This window comes from Hordeum vulgare, chromosome 3H, assembly GCF_904849725.1.
Source record: "Hordeum vulgare subsp. vulgare chromosome 3H, MorexV3_pseudomolecules_assembly, whole genome shotgun sequence".
Lineage (NCBI taxonomy): Eukaryota > Viridiplantae > Streptophyta > Magnoliopsida > Poales > Poaceae > Hordeum > Hordeum vulgare.
The window spans coordinates 292,478,469-292,487,287 of record NC_058520.1 but is presented as its reverse complement, the minus strand read 5'-3'; positions in this window follow the sequence as shown (position 1 = coordinate 292,487,287).

The following is an 8,819-nucleotide window of genomic DNA, read 5'->3' as shown; positions in this document are numbered from 1 at the left end:
TGGAGGCAGTCTGAAGCGTCGCAGGCCCTAAATGTGTGCGGGTCAGGCTTCACGCGCGCCACGCAGCTTGTTGGCAACACTCCAGTTCCCGAGGCACCCAGAGGCGCGCTTGGTCAAATTGATGTGATGCCTGGGTGCAGCACCGGCCATCATTGCTCCTTCGGGGCGACACCTGTGGGCCCGCAATGCAGGCGCGTTCCCTTGCGAATTGCACGGGCCCGGGGACGCGACGGGACGCCTGCCTGCTTTGGGCATCCTATTTAACCTGGCGAGGGCGATATGGCCTGCGTCGCCGAGTCTTTTTTGCCTCCCACCTTGAGCCCTTCTCCGATGGGGATATTCTCTGCTATCGACAAGGAGAAGGCCCTTGGCGAAGGTCATGCTGCTCCACCTGCCAAGAGGGGGCGAAGCCGCCCCCGAAAGTATGCGGCGGGGCCGCCAGCGGCCTCCGGTGGGCGGTAGTGGTTCCGCCTGCCCGGGGATCTCCATCAGCGGCAATGGTGTGGCGTCGACTGGAGCGGGTGCCCATAGAGGCCGTGGTGGGAGGTCGGTGATGGCCACCCGGCCACCTCGCTTGCGGCTCCACTCGAACGATACGGTGATGGAGTTCATGACGTGGGTGGGGAGGTCGGAAATCGCTTGGCTCCAGCTTCCGAACTTCTTCTCGAAAGCGCTGCCGGCGGGCGGGCCTCGGGGCCTCTCGTTGCAGGCCGACGGCTGTTGTGGCAGGGCATCCTGGGTGGTGGTTGAGGTCACCCGCGACGGTTACGTGTTTCTGAATCGTGGGTGGAAAACCTTCGCCCACTCCCGAGGCCTGAAGGGGAGGGGCGACCTCCTCTGCAAGTACGACGGGGAGGCGACGCTCTTCGTCAAGATCTTTGGGGTCGAGGGCGATCGTCTAGGTTGTTGCCCGAAGGACGCCTGCCGTGGCGGTCCGGTGGACAAGCCCGTCTCCGATGGCAGGCGTCGGTCCCCCAGCATTAGCGATTCCTCCTCCAGAAGGAGCCCCAGCGACAGCAGCTACGACGAGCCGCCTCGCTGCCGTGTCTGAGGCTCGGAGAGGAGCCCCCAAGCGCTGCGCCGCCCGTCTGCACCTGCTGCGCCTGTGAAGGAGGAGGAGGACACAAACTGAGTGTCGGCGTGCGGGTGCCGGGCGTCAGCGGCATCGACCTCCTCCGGGATCTCCATCGCTAGCTGTCTCCTCCTTGCTTTTGACCCTGCATTCATAGGAACGAGGATAGGCCCTTCGGGGCGTGTAATGGATTTGGGCGGCTGCCTCCTTTTGTTAGTGATGTTGCTTCTCTGCTGGTTTAGATACTTAGCTTGGTACAATTGCGGGGAACTCCTTTGTTGTGACGCATGACTGTGGTGCTCGGGGTGGGGGGCGTTGGTCGGTTGGTCTTTTCCTTGCTATAGGTGAAGTGGGTCAATGCTCTATGTCTGCTGGCCCCAGTCCCGCACACCTCCCTGCTGCCGTGGGGCGCGACCCGTTACCAAGGTCATTCCTCATGGGGCAAAGCCCTGCCACCGGGGTGCCAGGTGGCTTTGTGACCGGTAAGTCTCCTGAGGCACTGTGCTCAGGAGCCCCTTATACATTCAAGCGGCTCTACGTCGACAAGTCCCAGTCCCGCTCATTTCCCTGCCGCGAGGCGTGACTTGTCAAGGTCGCCCCTCGCGGGACAAGGCCCTGGCACCCGGGTACCAACTGGCTTTGCGACCGATAAGGTTCCAGAGGCGTGATGCTCAGGAGCCCCCTTAGATATTCAAGAGGCCCTAGTGAGTTTTGTTTTTGGAGGTCCCTAACCTGCATTTAGGAAGTTCTGCGTCGGCAGGCTCCAATCCCGCACATTTCCCCGCCGTCGTGAGGAGCAACCCATTACCAAGGTGGTTCCTCACGGGGCCAGGCCCTGGCACCGGGGTGCTAGGTGTCTTTGTGACCGGTAAGGCTCCCGAGGCGTTGTGCTCAAGAGCCCCCTTAGGCGCTTAAATTGTCCCATGATAAACAACTGTTGTGACGAAAGACCAAATGTTGTTCCCTCTCCAGGACGGTGCGCCGAGCCGTGAATAGACCTCTTGAGCAAGTACTAGTTGGCATGAGTCTGCCGACTCGTCAGTGAATACCACACGTGGATTCGGGCGCCAAGGCCTTGCCGAGGTGCCGACATCGTGCCCCCAGCCCCTGATCGCGGGGTACGAGCAGGTGAGTGCAGACGGATGCTCGACTCGGAGGAAAAGAACGTGCTGCGAAGAGTTGCAGGGAAAATGAGTTTTTGTAGAAAGCTTCATTTGGAAAGGCCCCGAGTTTTGATTTCATAAATATCAGTAAATCCAAGCCAGAAAAAGCAAATGCAAGCCATGTCCGGCACCTAATCTATTCTCCGCCTCCATCGCCCCCATCGCTGAGCATAGGGCTTCCACTAGGCGTGGGGTGGACCCTTTCCGCGTCCTCGGGTGGCCCTGGGCGTATACAGCCTCGGCTCGTTATTACGTGAGAGTGTCAGGGTGGGGGTGTATCTGGGAGGTCACGAGGACGCTTTGGCCTCACGAGTGTCCCTACCCCCGAGGCATTAGGTGTCGGATTCTGGAAGTCATTGGTGGACTGTATTGATTTCCTCCGTCTTCCCCACTAGGCGTGGGATGGACCCCTTCCGCTTCCTCGGGGGGACCTGGGTTTATACAACCCCGACTCGGAGGCAGTGCATGGGCGGTGTAGAGTCGTCATAGGTAGAACTTAGGGAGGTGCTGGATGTTCCAGGCATTCTGGATGGGAACTCCATCTTGAGTCTCCAGACGGACGGAGCTAGGCCTGGAGACATGGACGACGTTGAATGGGCCTTCCCACATGGGCGAAAGCTTATGCGAGCCTTCCTTGGATTGGACCCGCCTCAAGACGAGATCGCCGACTTCGAGGGTCTTGGAGCGGATGTTGCAGCAATGGTAGCGCCGCAAATGCCTGTTGGCACCTTGCGTCTCAGAGAGAGGCCCAGTGGCGCACCTCCTCTCCAAGTACGAGGTCGGTCCCCCGCGCAGCCTCCTGACGCTCGTCATCGAACGCCAAGACTCGCGGGGAGAGGTGCTTGATTTCGTGGGGAAGAATCGCCTCTGCTCCCTAGGCGAGGAAGAACGGGGTTTCGCCGGTGGGTGTTGTTGCAATGGTGGGGAGGGACCGCAGTACTGACAGGAGCTCATCGACCCAACCTCGGCCGCAAGTTTCGAGCTTCATCTTGAAACTCCTCACTTTGAGACCCTGCAGGACCTCTACATTGGCACGCTCCGCCTGGCCATTGCTCCGTGGATGGGCCACAAATGCGTAGCATATCTGTGTACCGAGGTTAGCACAGTAAATCTTGAAGAGCTTACTGGTGAACCGTGAACCATTATCAGTGATGATGCGGTTGGGGACGCCGAAACAACTCACGAGGCCCTTGATGAACTTGACGACAGACCCGGCTCGGATGGTGCGCATGGGCTCCACCTCCGCCCACTTGGTGAATTTGTTGATGGTGACGTAGAGGTAGCGGAAGCCCCATGCGGCTTGTGGGAAGGGCCCCAATATGTCCAGCCCCTATACCACAAAAGGCTAGGTGAGCGGGATGGTCTGGAGGCCATGCACAGGCTAGTGGATCTGCTTGTGGTGGAACTGGCAGGCCTCGCAAGACCTGACCAGCTCGGTGGCGTTGTCCAGAGCTGTGGGCCAATAAAAACCTGACCTGAACGCCTTACCTGCGAGCGTGCGCGAGGAGGAGTGATGTCCGCAGTCCCCTCCGTGAATGTCGGCCAGTAGCCGCGCCCCTCCTCCCTGGAGATGCATCGTAGCGCGACATTGTTCGGGCACATGTTGTACAAGGCGCCGTCTCGCACGCAGTAGGTTGAGGCTTGTCGTACTATGCATTCCACATCTTCTTCCTTCTCCGGCAATGTGCCGCGGAGCAGATATGCTCCGAGTTCTTGCATCCAATCATCATCTTGAGCCTCCATGACCAGGAGTAGACGAGCCCCCGAGGCCTCGCCGCAGTTCGGAGCCCCTGTGGGCGGTGCTGGGGGGAGCTCCTCTCTATGCGACACCGGGTCCTTAGGTGACAGCATCGTGGAAGGCTTGAAGAGTCGCTCCTCGAAAACGCTTAGCTCTTGAGCCTCGTGATGCGAAGCTCTTTTGGTGATGTCATCTGCCTCCTTGTTTTCGCCTTACAGGACGTGCTGCAACTCTAGGCCTTGAAAACGTATCTCGATCTTATGTACCTCCTGCAGATACACCTTCATATGCTCATCCTTGGGTGTGTACTCCTTGTTGGAGAAGTTGACGAGGAGCTGAGAGTCGCCCATCATGGTGAGGCGCTGGACCCCCAAGGCTGCCGCTGCCTTGAGGCCAACGATGAGGACCTCGTACTACGCTATGTTCTTGGAGACCTGCTCCCCCCGTTGGAAGTGGAGTTGCACGGCGTAGCAAAGCTTATCTCCAATCGGGGAAGTGAGCAGGACACCAGCCCCCGCTCCCATTCGCGCGAAGGATCCGTTGAAGTGCATTGTCCATCCCTCAGGCGCCTCTACTCCGGGGGCAAGCTATTGACTCCCTTCCAGCCCCCGGTCTGGTGTGTCCGTCCATTCCGCCATGAAGTTGGCCAGGGCAGCTCCCTTGACGACCCTGGTCGTGGTGAATTCGATGTTGAAGGCCTGAAGCTCGATGTTCCACTCAGCAACTCTTCCTGCTGCGTTTTGGTTGTGCGGGATCTTCTCCAAGGGGTAAGCGGAGACGACCTTGATTGGGTGTCCTTGGAAGTAGTGACGCGGTTTGAGCGAGGCGACGAGGAGCGCCACAAGGACTTTCTGCTGCATGGGGTAGCGCGAGCGCGCACCCCGCAGTACCGTGCTGATGAAGTACACGGACTGCTCGACGAGGACGCGACCGCCCGGGCGTCGTGCTCCTTGGTGGCTTCAGGAGGTTGGGATGCTTCTTCATCCAGAGGAAAAGCCAGGGCCTTGGGAGGACAAGGGCCTTCATGACATGATTCGCCAGGCTGGGCCTCAGATCCCTCCGCTCGCAGGGAAGTCAGAGCTAGTGAGTCGTGCGAGCCCTCAGGAGCATCGGGTGAGGGTCCGTCGGGGCTTCCCAAAGTAGCGCCCTTGCTGACTTGCTCCTCCCTTACTAGCACGAACGCGGCGCTGGCGGAGTGCTGGGTGGCGGCGAGGTACAGTAGCAGGGGCTCCCGAGGGCGAGGCGCCACCATGACCGGCGGGCTTGTGAGGTAACGCTTGAGCTCGTGGAAGGCAGCGTCGGCCTCTAAGGTCCATTCGAAGGGTCCCTTCCTTTTCATGATTTTGAAGAAGGGTAGGGCTCACTCGCCAAGCTTGGAGATGAAGCGACCCAGGGAGGTGACACACCCCGCCAGCTTCTGCATTTCCTTGAGGGTTGTGGGCGCACTCATCTTGTTTATGGCATTTACCTTTACTGGGTTAGCCGCGATCCCCCGGTGCGACACCAGGAAACTGAGTAGCTTGCACGATGGGACTCCGAAGACGCACTTCTCGGGGTTGAGCTTCAGGTTCACCTCCCGTAGGCTAGCGAAGGTCTCCTCCGGATCCTCCACCAAGGTCTTTGCTTGCCTTGACTTTACCATGATGTCGTCGACGTAGGCATCCACGTTCCTCCCGAGCTGCGGCCCCAAGGCAATATGCATCAACCGCTGGAAGGTTGCCCCGGCATTCTACAGCCCGAAAGGCATACACTCGTAGCAGTATACCCCGCACAGGGAGAGGAAGACTGTCTTCTCGACATCCTCCATTGCCATCTTGATATGGTGGTAGCCCAAGAATGCATCCAAGAACGACAGGAAGTCGCATTCCGCGGTGGAGTCCACAATCTGGTCGATGCGTGATAGCGGGAACGGGTCCTGAGGGCAAGTCTTGTTGAGGTTCGTGAAGTCGACGCACATGCACTCCTTCCCACACTTCTTCAAGACAACCACCGGGTTGGCCACCCATTCTAGGTAGCGCACCTCCCTTATGACCCCTGCATCCTTGAGCTTGCGCACCTCTTGAGCGATGAATGCCAGCTTCTCCAGGGCTTTCCTCCTTGCCTTCTGCTTCACCAGACGCACGTTTGGGTACACCATGATGAAGGCGCTCCAGGCGAATGCGCTCTTGTTCGCCCTGAGGAAATCCAGCAATGCCTGCTCCTCGTATGGGGGAGATTCGCGCCAATGGTGAAGGTGGGCCCAGGCTTCTTTTTTCCACCGACACCTGCTTCATTTCCGCCCGGTCCTAGGAAATCAACAGCTTCTTCTTCACGAGCGCGATGTCGTGGAAGTCTCATGGGTCCTCTTTGGTGCGCTCCTCACCCCTAGAGTCGGCACACGCTGCGGCCACGGCCTTATGGGATAGCCCGAGCATCCGCGACGTGTCCTTGATGTCTCCCACGATGGTAAGCATGCCGCCGCTCCCTGGCATCTTCACGACGTTGTAGCCCGGGTGTGTCGCCGCCATGAACTGTGCGAGGGCGGGGTAGCCGAGTATAGCATTGTACGGAAGGTGGATGTGAGCGACGTTGAAGTCGATCTACTCGGTGCGGAAGTTGGAGCGGGTATCGAACGTGACAGGGAGACGGATCCATCCGACGGCAACGACGGATCCTACCACAAACCCAGGACAGGGCTTCAAGGGCGCGAGCTACTCTCGGGGTAACAGCAGCACGTCGAAGGCCTCCATTGAGATGGTCTTGAGGCCTGCGCCGCCATTGATGAGGGTCTTGGAGAGAGCCACACTAGAGATGGTCGGATCCGTCTGACGACAATGACGGATCCTGCCACAACCAAAGAAAAGGGCTTCGAGGGTGCGAGTTCTCTCGGGGTAACCGCAGCACGTCGAAGGCCTCCATTGAGATGGCATTGAGACCTGCGCCACCATCAATGAGGGTCTTGGAGACAGCCACGCTAGAGATGGTCGTCGTGAACAGCATGGGAAGCGCCCAGGCAGCCGTCGTGGCTTTAGGGTGGTAATCGGGGGCGAAGGTGATGTTGACCTCTGGCCACACATGGCATTCCGGGGGCGTTCCTTAGTCTAGTCGTCCCCCCGTGCTGCAGGAAACGCATGACGTTGTGGCTGGAGGGTGGTGGGTGCGATCCTCCAAGAATACAAGCGATCGCAGGGACGATCCTACTTGCTCGGACGCCGTCCACCATCGCGGACCGGCGGTCGTCCGTGGTTGCACTTGCCATGGTGCTACCGAGTCGAGATCTGGTTCCTGCCGTTGGCATGAAAGCTCTGACACGCTCCCCTACCTTGCGGGCCAAATGTCGTATTTTGGGATACGCAAAACCTCTAGGATTCGAACTCAGGGGCGCACACGGAGGCCACTCAACAAATTCGGTTTACCAGGCTCGTCACTCGTTGGGAAAGACTAAGAACTCACGCGATGGTGAGTTAGACGAGGAACACGACGGTTTACCCAAGTTCGGGCAGCTGCGAAGCGTAAAACCTACTCCTGCTTTGGTGGATTTCCTCTCGCGGAGGTGGGGGATGAACTAGTATAGTGCTCTGGAGCCTACGAAGGCCAAGTGGCTAGGTGTGTTGTTCTGTCGTGTTAATGACCTCTCTCTCTCAAGTATCCTACCCTCTCTCTTTATAGCGGAGGCCCGGGTCCTCTTCCCTCATAGCTCCGGCTGGAAGGGATCCCACAACAACAAATTTTGAAGGGGAACAGGGGAACATGCTCCCCTCACCAAAGGTGGTCTTCGCCTGCAAAGTAATTGTCCGCTTCATCAGATATGGGCCCGAGGATGACGTTTGACCTACTGGCTGGCGCCGCCGTCTTTGTTGCACCATAAGGGAAACCTTTGGAAGATGCCTTTGGAACCCCTATACGCTCCCGCCTCCTTTGCACCAAAGGGGAAACTGCCCCACTCTGCCATCTGCTGCTCGCCTGTCCTTTCCTAGCATCACCCTTGACTCCTGAGGCTGGGCCTTGCCTGGAATGTCCGCCACTTCGGTGGGGTCTTGAGGAGGCCTCCTGTGGGTCTTGATGTTGTTCCTCCTCGTGAGGCCTAGCCCCTCATGAGGGCCTTGTCGAGCCTGCCAATGCTTGGTCGATGGAGTGGGCCAGCCGTGGGCCGTAGACAAGCGAGTATGGGTACCCTCGTTCCTAGAACGCCAACAACCATTCTTCTACAAACCTTTGCATTTGAGATTTTGAATTGCGAGCTTGACATTTCCTAGGGTGTTTCGGCTAATTAGGAGAGGTTCTACACTGACATCACCGCTCATCATCGCCCCAGATCATTGCCAACCAACTCTTCGTTGACACTTCACCGTAAGCAAGGACGGTAACCGCGATGACACTATTGACTTATACCCTTTCCATTTCATTGTTACCCTAAGCCTATTTATGTAACTTGCCTACTGACATTAGACATTTAGTATTGTCGGGCTATGCTATGTGTGAACTTTCGTGATACATACTCCGCACATCTTCAATTGCGTGCGTATATCATAGTATCATCTTTTGTGTTACAATAGTAACCACGTACATAATTGCTATCTTGGTGTGCATGGCCCGCCATACAAAATATCATTGCCAAAAGAAAGAGAAGCAAAGATTTTAAGAAAGAGCAAAAGTAATAGCTTTTCCAATTTGCATATCCTACTTGATCATCTTGGATCACTTGGGCGAGTGACATCGTGCCTCATACATACGTAGCAAAAGTAGAAAATAGCAAGACTACACATGTTTTTTTATTATAGGTTGTACACAAGTTCATTTCATGCCCATTTGATCAATCATGCTAGCGTCTCTCTAGTGTTGTGCAACACGAGATTTCTGTGGATTC